This window comes from Cyprinodon variegatus, unplaced genomic scaffold (genome assembly GCF_000732505.1).
Source record: "Cyprinodon variegatus isolate N-32 unplaced genomic scaffold, C_variegatus-1.0 Scaffold21, whole genome shotgun sequence".
Lineage (NCBI taxonomy): Eukaryota > Metazoa > Chordata > Actinopteri > Cyprinodontiformes > Cyprinodontidae > Cyprinodon > Cyprinodon variegatus.
This window is the reverse complement of record NW_015150474.1, coordinates 1,870,199-1,884,529: the sequence shown is the minus strand read 5'-3', so window position 1 is coordinate 1,884,529 and position 14,331 is coordinate 1,870,199. Positions and strand designations below refer to the sequence as shown.

The window sequence follows — 14,331 nt, the reverse complement described above, 5'->3', positions numbered from 1 at the left end:
ATCAGTGTGTGAGTGTGTGCGTGAATGGGTGAATGAATGTAGTGTAAAGCGCTTTGGTCAAGTCTCCTAACTTGAAAAAAGGCACTATATAAGTACATGCCATTTACCATTTATCTCTATACTGGGGTGAACTACTTCCTTCTCCACTGGCTTTAGAGTGTTTACGGTAGAACAGTACAACTTATCTTATAAGTGGTGCTAAAAAGAGTCACACATTACTCCAACCCAATCCTTTTTCCTGATACATTTTATTTTTGAAATTATTATTACATTTTCAAATGTCTGGCAACATCCTCTTCTACAAATCTAATCAATGTTCACTCAGCAGTAAAAGCACTAAAGTCAACAAGCCAGAAGGTGTGGCTTTTGTAAGCACCAAAGGTTAAACTTGGACGCACACTGCAGAAAGGAAAGGTTGTTTCCAAGGGGTGAGAAATGGAGTTCAGGAATGTTGCCAGTTTGGAAGACTCTGCCAAGTCTTACCTGCTCATCCAGACAGCCAAATCATTTGAATCCACCTCTGCCACCCGAAGCCCTCTCATTTGCCTATAGAGTCCAAGACATTCCTTCTTAAAAGATGTTATCAGGATTTGTGCGAACTCCAACCAGCTCCAACCCACTTCCACCCCCTTCACTGCCCTGTTTTTTCCCTACTCACTTGAGCTTGAAAAAAAAGATATAGTTAGATAAAGTTATGAGTGGAAATAAAGTCATCATTATTATAGCAAACACTATTTTATGTTTGTATTTGATTCTATTCTTTTATTTTCTGTGTTTCCTTAGCGGCAGCTGCTGCAGGATTTTGGTTGAATAGGGGTGGAAAAAAGCATGAATTGATCAGGAGGGGAAAATAGGATTTGCTTGTGTTAGTGTTAGCCAGTTTTTTGTTTTACTCCTCTTTTTGTTTCTTCATAGGCTGATTGGCTACAATTTCAGCTTTTCCTTTTGTATCATTTGGTGAGTATTTATTTCAGTAAGGGGTCGTTTGTCACTTGTTACATTAATAGAGTGGAATTGGGGGTTGAATAAAATCTCCTTTTTTTACTTTTATCTTTGTCTAATAGTCCTTCACCACATGTATCTTGCACTCAGCCTCTCTATTAGATTACAGGACTCAGTTAATTCTTTCTTGTTTGTTAAAGAATTAAAGTCAATTCTAACTTTATTAACTCTTATCATTCATCCATCTCTGTTACAGTCAATCTTTTTTCTTGCTACACCATTACAAATTTTGTTTAAAACAACACATATTAGAATAAAGTTTTTGAGGACAAGTAGAAAACATTAAATAATCATCTAATGTTTACCTTAAAGTGTAATTTTTTAGCTAGCATAATAATTTACCACATTCTACTGGAAAGTCAAAACATTATAACTTGGAATGAGATAAAGTAAACATTTAAGTTCTTTTACACAAGGAAGACATAATAAAAAGGCAACTTGTTTATCTTTAAGAGCTATACAGGGATCAATTTATATCACCAAGGGGTTAAATCTAAAACAATCTTAGTCAAAGTGAAATTAATGTTTGGGTTTTTAATCCCCAAGTTGGGACAACATATTTTCTCAGAGGTTCCAATTGTACCTTGGTTTTTCAGTTTTAGAAAACAAAATTTTTGTTGCATACCTTCTGGCAGTCGGAGAAACCAAAGCTCACAGAACCCCGGAAACAACCCCTGAAAAATATTGGAAATATTTATAAAGGACTCTCCTCACCTGCAGCTGAGTGGTTTATCCATCAGTGGCTCTTCTCGAGTGATACAACTTCTTCAGGTCCGGGCAAGGAACACCATTTGTTTGGATAGCTCTGTGTTTACACCTTGAACCTTTCTCTATGTGGTACTTTTCCTGAGAAGAGATAACTCTGGACAAACTTTTTAAATAACACTTCATATGTATATGTATTTAGAAACCATGAGACATTTCAACAGATTTTGACTTTTAAATTGTAATCTGACTCAGAAGAATTTTATACAACTCCTGTATGCCACATCATCTCATCATTACATCATATACATCTGTAGATGAGGAGAAACCCATGGCTCCAGCCTTATCAAAATATTACACTATGCTCTTAGATCAAGGACACTGCTGTCATTCCAAAATCTTTGCCACGTGCATAATGAAGATGACTTGTTATCCTGAGAGAAAAACTGTCCTAATTAGATAAACTACTTGGGAAAACATTAGTTCTGACATGCAACAGGCTGATATTATTAGGGATTAACAGACTCACACATCATCATTAAAGCAATCCTAACAGCCCTTAACAGACCTTTAGGAAATATCTTCTCCTTAGTAAAGAAAGTTGATTTTCTGATCTTTACAACAAATGTATTGTGTGGTGAAGTAGGTGAGGAGGAAGGATGTCTTGGGACTTCTAAAACTAGCAACTGTTACAGATACAATCAGTATTCAGGTGTTGCAGCCATACTTATATACACAACATATGCTGATTAAGTTATGAAAGTAAACTAAGATATCTGTGAAGATTCTCTGTCATCCAGGTCATGGTCAGGCTTGAAAAAGTTCAGTCTAGGCAATTGGACGTGAAGTTTTCGAGAAGACATTTCTCTTCTCATCCAAGAGGCTTCTTCAGAACTTAGAGATAAACTATAAGCTCTGCACTGCAAAAATCCATTTTTTTAAAGAGGCAGAAGTTTATGGGATTATTTGTTACTCCTTGCTTAAAAAGATACAATTTTCATAAAATGCAAGACAGACTTAAAGAAAATAAGTCTTTTTCTTTTCTGTGTGTTGTTTGTTTCTTTTCTTTGATATAGGTGACAACAATGGTTTGGTTGAATTAAGACTTTTTTTTTCTTATTTTAAGAGTTACAATACAAAACATTAAAATCTGATCAGGGCTAAAAAAAAATGTAACTCTCTCCATGTAATTCCTTTTTTGCAGTGTAGAACTGTTGGGCAAACACACTAAAAGGCAAGGCCCGATAACAAAGCCGTAGCTATCCCTGTGGATTATGACAGTCCGCCAGAACATGCAGACAGTCTTTTGTCTATGGGCCCACTCCGCCAAGGGTTTGCTGTTTCCAGGATGCCCTCCAGAGTCGTCTACATCCAGGATAAAGCCGCTGCACTTTCTGTGACACATTTTTCTCAGTTCCATCCAGCGTTGGCAGCTCTGCCTCCTCTGAATCAGAGTGATCCCTCTCGGGACCCAGTGGTTATTTCTAAAATGCTATGATGTTTTGACTGAGAACTTTAGGTCACTTTCATAACCCTGGGTAGCCTAAGGAAGATGTCACGGCAGACAAGTCTTCTTGCCGTTCAAAGTGAAAAGACATGTCTAATTTGAAGGTCATGTACCCATCAAAGTCCTCAGCCAATCAGAAGTGATGCACAGGGACCCTACTTATGGTAACATGAGAATCCACACCAGCAACTGGAAGTCTCCCAGTTGGATAGTTTTTCTTTTGATCATAGATGGGGTTACATTTTTTTTTTCTTTCACATCATCACTATAATAGATGTTTATCCACTTGTAAACACTCTTGAAAACAGAGCACCTGCAACTACAATTTGTGCAATTTGTCTTTGAAATGTAATTACAGATTATGTCCACCTCAACCTGGCAACTCACGATGACGTTGCTTTTTGGAGAGAAGTTATCTTATAGGTTCAGTGTGCATGAAAGTCAGCAGAAAGCATGAGACAAGTTGAAATATCTTGCGGCATTAAAAACCCATCATGCTTATTGCTCCACAAACAAGCTGCTTAGAGAAGGGCTCCTTCAGCTTGCTATCTTTTAATAACGCCACAGCTTCCACTTTTTTTTCTTGCCGAGGCAGTTAAGTATCTTCAGCTCTGCAAAATAAGCAACATCCCAAACATTTCGATTAAATGTCAAATTATTTCTGCTTTGAGGGATAATAATGGGGATTCACTCAGGGTTTTTTGTGTTATTCGTCTCGTTACAATTCCAGTGATGCGCTTGTTGTGTGTCATGTAGATTTTGAATGTTGTCCCAGAAGCACAGGCGGAAAAATGATAATATTTCAATATTGATCACATCAATTTCTCTCAGGTTAAATAAAAGCACAACAAACACTCTGAACATCTGATTAGGCAAACCGTAGCAGAATCTTTATGACATTCAGGGCGGTGGGATGATTCCTGCACATCATCATCACTACATCGATTACAGATGGAAAATAGGTTTGACCTTTGAGGATGCTTATCATTCAGTATAATTTTATTAAAGAAAATTGGATATTTGTTTTTAATTATTAAGTATAATTTAGTTCGTTTAATGTTTATTTGTAAGCTTTTTAATTGTGTAGAAAAGCAGTAAACACATTTTATTTTCATGGAAAGAATGTATTTATTTGAAAGGTTAGATTTATGCTTTTAAATGTCAGTTTTTAAATGCAAGATCTAGTCTGTGCCACATCATCGATCTGTTTTTCTGGCTCCCTTCTTTTTTACCCACCAAGTGTCACACCTTAAACATAAACTGTGTTTTTATTTCTTGTGCCTTTGATTTATTTCTTTCAATATTGTGCTTAATAAAGTTTTAAAGGTTTTAATGTTTCCCAAAGTTCCTCTTCCTCTGAATAGATGAAGGAGAGTGTGATTGCTTTTCTGTGGAGCCTCATTAAACTGTGTTTCTGTGGAGTTTTTGTTCCTCCTAAATTATTGTTCCCCTTCAGCACAGGAAATGGTAAAACGAAAGATCTTTGGCTTGAAGCACAAATCAGCCAACTTAAACCAAATAGCAGCACTGAAAATGCGAGTTTTGAATGATTAATACTTGGCAGGAGTTGTAGAGCTTAGCAGTTTTGGCTGCATGCATGAAATACTCGGGTTGCAATCCTGGAGCAGAGCTTTCTTTGTGTAAATCATGGTTGAGTTGTTGGAAGCATTGGTCCAAAAACCTGCAGGTCAGGTGGGTATTAAGAGCTGCACTTTTCAATGATGAGTCAAACTTGAGTCTGTGAGTCACCATATAGATAAGCTACCTTTTCTGCAGCTGCCTTACAAAGATTGTATTATTTAATCAAATTTCTGTGTGGGGTGGGGGGTCTGCAAGTAAATTTACCTCCACATCTCTATGAATTATTATTACAAAGCAAGGCATTACTCTCATAGTTTTTTCCTGGTCTTATAGTGCTCCATAAAATGATTGTTTTGTTTAATTATAAACACAAATTTCAATATATTTTATTGAGATTTAGCATGAAAGCAAAATAAAGTTTTTTTTATGTTAAAACCTGAGAGATGTGCTGCTTATACTGTGGGTGTGTTCGATTTCAGAGGCTGAGTCTTCCAAGGACCCGGTCCACCTGGACTGGGTCCTTCAAGGTCCTTGAAAATAAGGAGACAGGAAGAGTTTTGTCTATGGATTCAAGCAAAGCAGGCATAGAATACATGCTGAAATTCTCACTACTGTTTTGGGTGCTAATAACATTGTTGAGAAGCTTCAGCAGCGGCACTGTAATCACGAATGTCAGGTTAATAGTCCCCTCATTTCAGAGATATTGGAATCTGTGCTTAAAATTAAGCCAAATCCAGCTTTTTATTGTTGTTACATTGTCACAAGTACAAAGCAACGAAATGAACTCTCTGCATTTAACCCATCCCCTTGGGAAGCAGTGCCATTGTGCGGCGCCCGGGGAGCATTGTGGAGTTAAGGTTCTTTTGCTCAGGGACCCAGAGTGGCATTCTGTGGGAATGGGGCTGTAACCTCAGAATCTTCTCTGTATTCCAAGCTCTATGCCTTAACCACTAGGCCGCCACTCCCCACCAGTCCTTGCACAAGGTCAGATAGAATATTTCAATAATACAAACATTATCCACCACATATCTGATTCAATAACCATTTAAAACTTTTTCATTAATTTCAGACTTAACTATTCAGATAATTGTATTATATTGAACTGTACTTACAATATTTACCACTGTTTGGCGCCATTTACCTTTTTCCTCTGAGCATGTAGCAGCCGGCTTGCTTGGACTCACAATGAATCACACCGGACCTGTCCTTCAAAACAGGCAAAAAGAAGGCTGCCTTTGTTTGGCCCGCATAATGAGGAGTCTTCCAATCTGAACAGGCCTCAGCGCACTCATTATCTATGTATTCGGTTTTCTAGATCCAACTTAACTGTATATAACATGTAAGATCCTTTCTCAAACTTGAGATTGATGAGATTCCATAGGTAAACGTGAAGTCAAAGTCCCATAATGCTTTGCGAGGAGAGCTCTCCATGCAAAGCATTCTGGGATAAATCTCCCTCTTCTATGGCCTTTTCTTTTGTTCTCATACACTTCGTAGACACTTTTTTTCTCACGGCCCTCGCCCATTTTTAAAGAACCGCGGTGAGAAAAGTGAGCTTCAATGACTGCCTGAAACCCTGGCTCACCACAGATATACGCCTTAAAGTGTGCATGCACAGAAAAAGATAGCTAACAGGGCAAGCATGTAGGACAGCCTTACGTAAACATATCAACAGAATGATTGAAAAATAGGATGACCACTTATTTAGATGATCCACCCGGAAATAAATCACCCTCTATACCTTTAATATTTTGTAACATAATGATAATGATAGTAACCATAAAAAAATATGTATAATTTATGTTTATTTTTTTTTTTCCTACTTCTATCACATACTGTCCAAAGAAAAATCTATTGAGATTTGTGGTTGTGAGAAAATGTGAAAGTTCTAAGGTTTATTACTTTTGTAAGACTGCAGAAGAAGAAACCCAATTCTCTTGGCTCCTACTAATTGATATTTGGCCTTTAAAGTATCTGTCTCTGTCTCTCACTGGATTTCCTAGTACCCTTATGTTTGTCATATATATTCTCCCACCATAATTAGATTAACTCGTGCAGAGATGAAACTCCTCCCTGTGTAGTACAGAACCTGAGCTGTGGCAGTAATTTATATTCAGGGCCCCTCTGAATCATCTCTGTGCTCTGACAACTGTAATCTTATCATATAGTTGCTGTGTGACTGTTTTATTAATATTATTTAACATTGTGCCAGTAGAGTTTGCACAGAGGCCTGGTTCCCATTAAATATTACATATTGCTTCTTTAATCAACACAAAACACATGGGGAGGAACTTTAATTGGCCTTTTAACGCAGAAATTTGTGCAGAAAAATCACAGACATTGAGGCAAGGTGAAAATATTTGATCCTTTTTGACTGGAATTCTAATGTCAAACAATAAAACCAATATTTGGACTAATTGAATGAAATAAAATAGAACAAAAATTATACTAAACATTCCTTTGTTTTATACAAATCGTTGGAGAGGGGTTTTAGTGTAGTTGAGTAAAATGGACTTACTATCATACCCGACTGAATTACATTCAATTTAAAACTAAAATGATTAAATAATCTTTAAGATTACCTGCTTATATTAGACTTGACAACTATAGCTTTCAGGCCAAATACATTAATCCCACGTACAGTTAGAGATAAATAAACAAATCAGTTCAGTGTCTTAAAAAATGTTATCTTGCAGGTCTTAGGCTGCGATGAGAGGTCAGAACTGACAGCTCACAGTGATTTTTATACTCATGATATTAGCTTTAACAACCCTATCTTTTAACCTCTTAGTCACCCTGAAAGGAACTGTCAAGACACTGCTCTGTCACGAAATTTTAAAGGTGCCAGTGTAATATATATTCAGTAGTTGCCATTCAAAATTTCCCCACTTTTTTGATGGGCCCTTGGCTGGTCCCCTAAAATTCCTTTTTAAACGTCAAACTTTGTACTAAGTTATTCTTTCTCTCATGATTTGTGGAAATTAAGATCTAAAGAGCAACTTCTCCTGGTCAGACCCTGTAATTCAGTGAAAATGAAGTAAAAATATATGCATGCCTAGGAGAAGAAGGGGTTCTCTACAGTGGCTGGAAGTTGGAGGGGATTTTGCTTGAAGTTGCAGGGAACTGGGCTGCCATTTGGCTGGCATTTGACTGGGAAGGGCATTTTGAATGGCTGCTGCTGTTAGTAGAAAACAACTACAATGACACAAAATGGAAACGAAACCAATTGCCAACTAAACACAGAATGACATAAATGGAAGTGTAAATTAAAACTCAAAAAGAAACTTTAACAGAACCAAAAAGTCCACAAAAGATCATGACACCCAGTTTGTCCAACCTTGTGTGTTGTTGATTAATATCCACGTAAAAGCATTTCAATCTGAAAAGCTGACATAAAAAGAAAAAGACAATTAGAAGAATTTTATTGATAAAATTAATTTAGTCTTTGATGCTCAGACCCTGGGTAGGAAACATTAGCATAAGCAGGAGTATAAGAACAGGGATGTTTTCCCCCAGGCCTGAAACTGGTGGAGTGAAGATAAATGAATTAAGTTCACGCTATGCTGGTTGGCGAGACAGTGTGCCTGAGCTGTATTGGTGAGATCAAGTAGACTACGTGATCAGATACTAGTGCTTCCCTCAGGCACCTGGGAAAATGTAAGTCCAGCTTTGATAAACACAGGTTGCATGAACCTGTCCATGATTATCAAGCATGAAGTGACAGTGAAGAGGAAACACTCCCCTTTGGGAAGAAACCTCTGACAGAACCAGGCTCAGCATGGCGGTCTTCTGCCGGACCGGTTGAGATGAGACAGGGAATGCAGTAAGAGTCCAGGAGGAATTAAACTCTGATGGGGAGTAAGTAGAGGAAGCACCATGGAAAATTTAGATGAAGCTTTAACTATGATGGTGGAGAAGGGGATGGAGGTGGGTTGAATCGGGGTCATTTGAATCAAGTCAGATATACTGTAGCACAACCACTGTAGCAGACTGAGTCGAGGATTTGGAGAACTTTTAAGATGAAATCTGGTCGTGATTGGGCTTCTTGTGTGGTTGGTTCAAAGCTGGTTGGTTTGTCGGAGGCGGATGGGGGTAAGTAAATCAGTTTCTTCAGTTTGACTCCCACCTAGGCTTCTTTTCTCAGACTCTAAAACAGCTTAAAGGCAGGGGCAGTTTTGGTTCATTTAATTCGGCCAAGTGTAACCAGTTATTGTGCGTTTATGGAAAGTAATCGTGTTTTTGATTTTGTTTAAATATTTTGCTCAGCTGTTTCCCAACTGCTTTCTTTTGTTTTTACTATGTACTGCAGCTGCCACATTTTTTTGTTGCAGTAATAGAATTAATTATGACTTTTTTGTGCTTTGTTGTTATGTTAAAAATGCCCTGTGTGGTAATTAAACTTTAGTATCATTTTGTGCATTGTATGCACTTATTATATTTACATAGTTAACCGCATGTCATTTGAGTTTAATTTAAATGTTAAGTGCTTAAACCCTTTTTTAGCTTTCTGATAAAAAAAAAAGGGTTTATTAGTATTTTATCCATATCTCAGTCTTATTCATGAATGTTCTTGTTCCAGTAGATACATTTTGGTGTGCTGTCTTGGGTCAGTTCAGGATAAAGAAGACTCCTCCATGTCTTCAGCAACAGTCAACAGAAATGGAGGAGAATGAGAGCCAAACACACTGCTGTTATATCACCTCTTCTACATCTTTTATCTTAGCCAGAATTAAGTTTTAATGGTGAAAGTGACTTAATATTTGCTCATTTCATTTAAAGTTAATAATTCAAACAATGTAAAAATGGGGTAAAATGAATCAACCTCCTTTTTTTGTTTAACTGCAGCATAAGATTTTTTTTAATGCTATCTTCTAGTGAGTTACTCATTACTTATATACTCTGAGTGTTTTGATGAATAACAATTTAGTTGAAGGATTTAAGGTCTAAAACTGATTTCGAAATAGATAGACCTGCACACAGGAAAAGCTGCAGTTATTAAGTTTTACTGACATGAAGAAATAACTCTTGGCACTCAGACCTCAGTGGGAGACTGAATGGAGTTCTGTGTAATCAGGAAGGTCCACATCTATCCACCCCAGAGTCTGACACTGGAGGCTGGAAAATGAACGGAGCCATAAAGATTCCAGTGAAATGAATTTGGAGAAGGTGTGGATGAGGGATGCTGTTCAGTTTGGAAGCAAGGATGTCCCGGATGGCCATTGGTTTATATGAAAGCGTGGAGCTGTGCTAATAGGCTGGAACAGACGACCATAATAAGAAGATTGGATGCAGGTGGGAGCCTTTTAGACTGAATTTGCGCCAAGGCTTTAATAGCACCTCATTAAAAATTATCACTGAACGAGAAGGAAACTTAATTTATTGTGTTTGGTGGCAATAGGGTAAATTGTAATGTAATGTTAAGTTTAAATGGTGCAGAGATTGAAAGAGTAAATGAGATAAAGCTTTTAGGAGCGGTTATAGATCAAAACGTTGGAAACCACATATAAAATACAGTTCAAATTAATTATTCATCAAAAATTATTTTTCAAATCAGTTGCTTGCTTTAAAAGGTGACATATTTTTAAATAGGACTGTTTGCATACTGTATATTGCATTGTCCAATTGTATAACCTTATTTGTCATACTGTGATGAAATTTGAGGAAACACATATAAAACTAACATTGTCCCACTAAATAAACTTCAGAAAGGCCCCTAAAAATAATACAGTAAAAAACACTGGATATTTTAAAACAACTAATCAACTATTTGTAGATTCCTTCACTTTAAAATTCATGGATATGGAATATTCACTAATATTTGAAAAAAAACATTTGAAAATTTACAAATTGAAACTCATAGTGTGTTGACCACCTCCTTTGAGAAGTTAGTGTAATTAATAAAGATAAATGAATTAATTCATTTAATAAATATTGTATTACCGGTATAAAGAATTACATTTTTGACATATGTAAGAATTAATTTGTAAGATTTTAGTATTTTATTTTTCCCACCAAATTATTTTTTTTTTTTGCACATTAATTTATATATAAACCATTATTACCTCTGCCAAGGAGTTTATGATTTTAGGCTATGTGTTTGTCTGTCTGTGTACAGGATAACTTGAAAAGTTAAAAATAGATTTTAATAAAATCTTTACCAAAGGAGCACTTCAGTCCAAAGAACAATCCATCTAAATGTTGGTGATGATCCACATCATAATCGGCTCTCAGGAAGTTCTGAAAAGATTATTCAACATTATTTTACGGAATAAGCTAGTTCCGTCAGTTCCCCAATAAACCAGAGGGTGGCAGCACCGACTATTGACAGCCTCAGCATTGGATCAAAAAAAAGTGAGCCATTCTTACCTGCTAATTAAACAGGAAAGCAGAGTAAATGAAAAATGTGAGACCAGGGATCCAGTTGTTAGGGAACCAGATCATGTGAGAGTTTAAGCTATACTGTATGTGTAAGTCACAAAATGGGGCAAGATTTGCTCCTTGTTCGGGGTCTGTTCTCTCTGAGTGCCTTTTAGTTTTACAATCTATTTCAGAAGTTGGCACTTTTTTTGAGCTGTGCATTGCCATAAGGGGAATTCACAACAGTAAACTGCAAGGGATTTAGAAATACTTTTCTCTTTTGCTAAAGATGGACAGTTATGTCCATAGTTAGTAAAAAAAAAAAAATACTCATATGTTAATTGATGACTATAAATAGTAAGATGCAATTCAGTGCCTCTGGTAAATTTCAGGATCCCATTGGTTCTGCCAAGTGACACGGATGACCTCATCGAGGATATTCTTGCATATTAAAACTCTCTCCTTCAGTTATGATTTACTTCTATTAGCTCATGTGATTGGAAAAAAGGGGTCAGTAGAGGCCAAGTTCCCCTATTTGCACAATGGCCACTAAATCCTCCTCAAGCAGCAGTTGAAAGCGGTGAGGTCAAGAGTAGGACAATTTCTGTGATCATCAATCTGCAGTGAAGGAAGTTAATTCTGTACAGTTGTAAATGTGTCCTTCTAGATGGCACACAGGTATCACTAAGAAAATGAGACTGATGGCATGAAAGAAAAAAAAATACCCATTTGAGATACCTCGAAAATATGAGGAAGGAGGGGAAACAGATGAGAAGGAGTCGCCTTTTAAGCAATGAGCAGAAACGAGGTACTGAAAACAAAGCAGTGTGTTCTTTGTTTTTGTTAACTTATGTGCACTTAAGTGTGGCTCCTCACATCTTCTTTCATGATATGTTCCCCGACTCTATTTTCTTGCTTTCATTCTCAATAACACCTCTCAGTACACAAAATGTCATAAAAGATGAGATGTGTGACGCCAGAAGGCAGGAGGCCTTTTCAGGACGTACTGCCTGGACTAGACTTTGATAGAGTTTTTTATTCAAGTTTTTGTTCTTATTTGGTTTAAACATGTCGGATATATTTTGATTTTTTTTTTAAGGTGGCTTGTCTGCAATTTGGCTATAAAAGTCAATAGGAAGCTGCGTCTGAAACTGATATGTTGTTAAATTTTCTTGTAATTAGCTTTAACATCCTCTGAAAAGAGTCTATCAGCAATACATGTTTTTCTTTTCAATCTTATACATTTTTTTAAATATAAATCTGTCAGAATAAACACACATCTGTTCGAGTCTCCTTCCAGTGACCCCATAGATTTAGTTCTGGACTATGTGAGTCAAGTAATCTAATACAAACCTAAAGATTTGATTTGAGTTAAAACCATATATTTGCATTTAGGATATTTTATCAGTCTAACTAAATGTAAAATAAAAAAATAAAAAAGAAGTTAATTGGAAGAAATACTACTTCAAATCACAAGGCTCCCACCATCATATTCCTTTTTGGCTTTGGTGGTTTTTGGTCTTTAGTAGTTTATAAGCAGAATTGGACTTCTTGTTCAAAGTTTGAGTTTATTTTGATCAAAGCACAACACATTGTTCCACAATTCATTACTATATTTAAGTCAAGCCTCAACGTTTTCATGGGAAAGAGGGCCTTTTCTAGCAAACCTCCTGTAGATCAGTATTTGCAAGAAATGTCTGTAGTGCATTCAGTGTCTCAGACAGCCTGTCTTACTAGTTTACAATCAACTGTCCTTTTATAAGTTTTGGAGCAATGCCCATTTTCCTAAAGTCTTTGCTTTGGTTTGCTTTCTATAATTATTGCAGACTGTCTTTGCTGTGCCTGCTGTGCTCTCCATGGAATCCAGTGAATCTTAAATAACCTTTTTTGACTGATACTACTGTATATGCAACCCTTTTATAGCCTTTAGTTAAATGATCAGCAGAAGGTAGATTCATTTTTGGGGGTATTCATTAATTCAGTGGCACAAGTAAACACAAGAAGACCTGAATTGGATAAAGGGTGATTCAACAAAGTATAACAAAGAACGACCTGATCACATGTCGGTTCTAGAGTATTCTGTTGAGAAAGAAGATAGCCTCAAAACATTTGACACGTATGAAGTAAAATTCTCTGCTTAAGCTTTGGTGAGCAGTTTTTTAAACCCTCTTAAAAGGAAATGATAGGTTTTTTTTTGGTTTTTTTTTTCCTATCAAGATGATTAATTCTCTTAGAGAAGCTTCAAGCAGTCGTGCTATGTAGAGCACGATACAGCTTTGCTCAAACTTCTCAAGGGTTTAACTGAAAAAGAGATTAAAACACAGCCTTCCAACAAAACAGCAACCAAAATGAAATAAGACCTGGATTCTGTCTTTTTTTTTCAATTATCCCTTGCCTGGAGCTGGCAAACACTGGATGCAACACTTTAACAGGCACTGATCTGAGGCTGCATTTGCTGCATCTTTTATGCTCTGTAAAAACACGCTGTGTAGCCTATTACAGGGCAACCTGACAACTGAGTAATGAATTCCGGTGTAAGAGCAACATGTATGGCTACTCTATGGTTTTTCAAGGGGTAATTTGTTGTAATGGCACAATTGTCTTTAATGCTGCATAACAAACTTTAATCGTCTGATTCGTATACAGATATTCACATCTTATGTTCATCAGTTTTCAGCTGCTCAATGAATTCAAGCATTAAGAAATGGAAAACTTTTTTAGATTAAATTTAGGATCTAATCCTGTTGCTTATCCATTTAAGCTAGTAAAGCAGAGTTTTATAAAATGGCTATATCTCTCTTTGATTCCAATGATTGCACATTTTCACCATTTGGAGACAGTTTGTGTAGCAAGAAATCAAGTTATTTATGCTTCCATCTCCAGGGTCAATCCAAACAACAGGACTTCAGCCAGCTTTAAGGGTTTAGGAAAATTAGATCTAATGTTAGATATTGTGGAATAATATTTTGAATTCTGCCAGTAGTGGAGTTTCCTATTGCACATTTTCAAGGGCAGATTTTCACGGTGATCAAACAGTATTATGCCTGAGCTAGTGTTTTTTTCTACAGGTTCCTGTTGATTCATTCAGGTTATCCTGCTTACTTGTGGAAGAAAATAGATGGGACATATATATATATATATACACTATATTGCCAAAAGTATTTGCTCACCTGCCTTGA

General features: G+C 36.6%; 1 protein-coding gene across 3 annotated transcripts in view; it reads left to right on the top strand.

The window, feature by feature from the left end:
- Positions 1 to 14,331, top strand: part of LOC107094958 (ALK tyrosine kinase receptor-like) — a 506,212-nt gene that overhangs the window by 106,814 nt on the left and 385,067 nt on the right. The window lies entirely within an intron of this gene.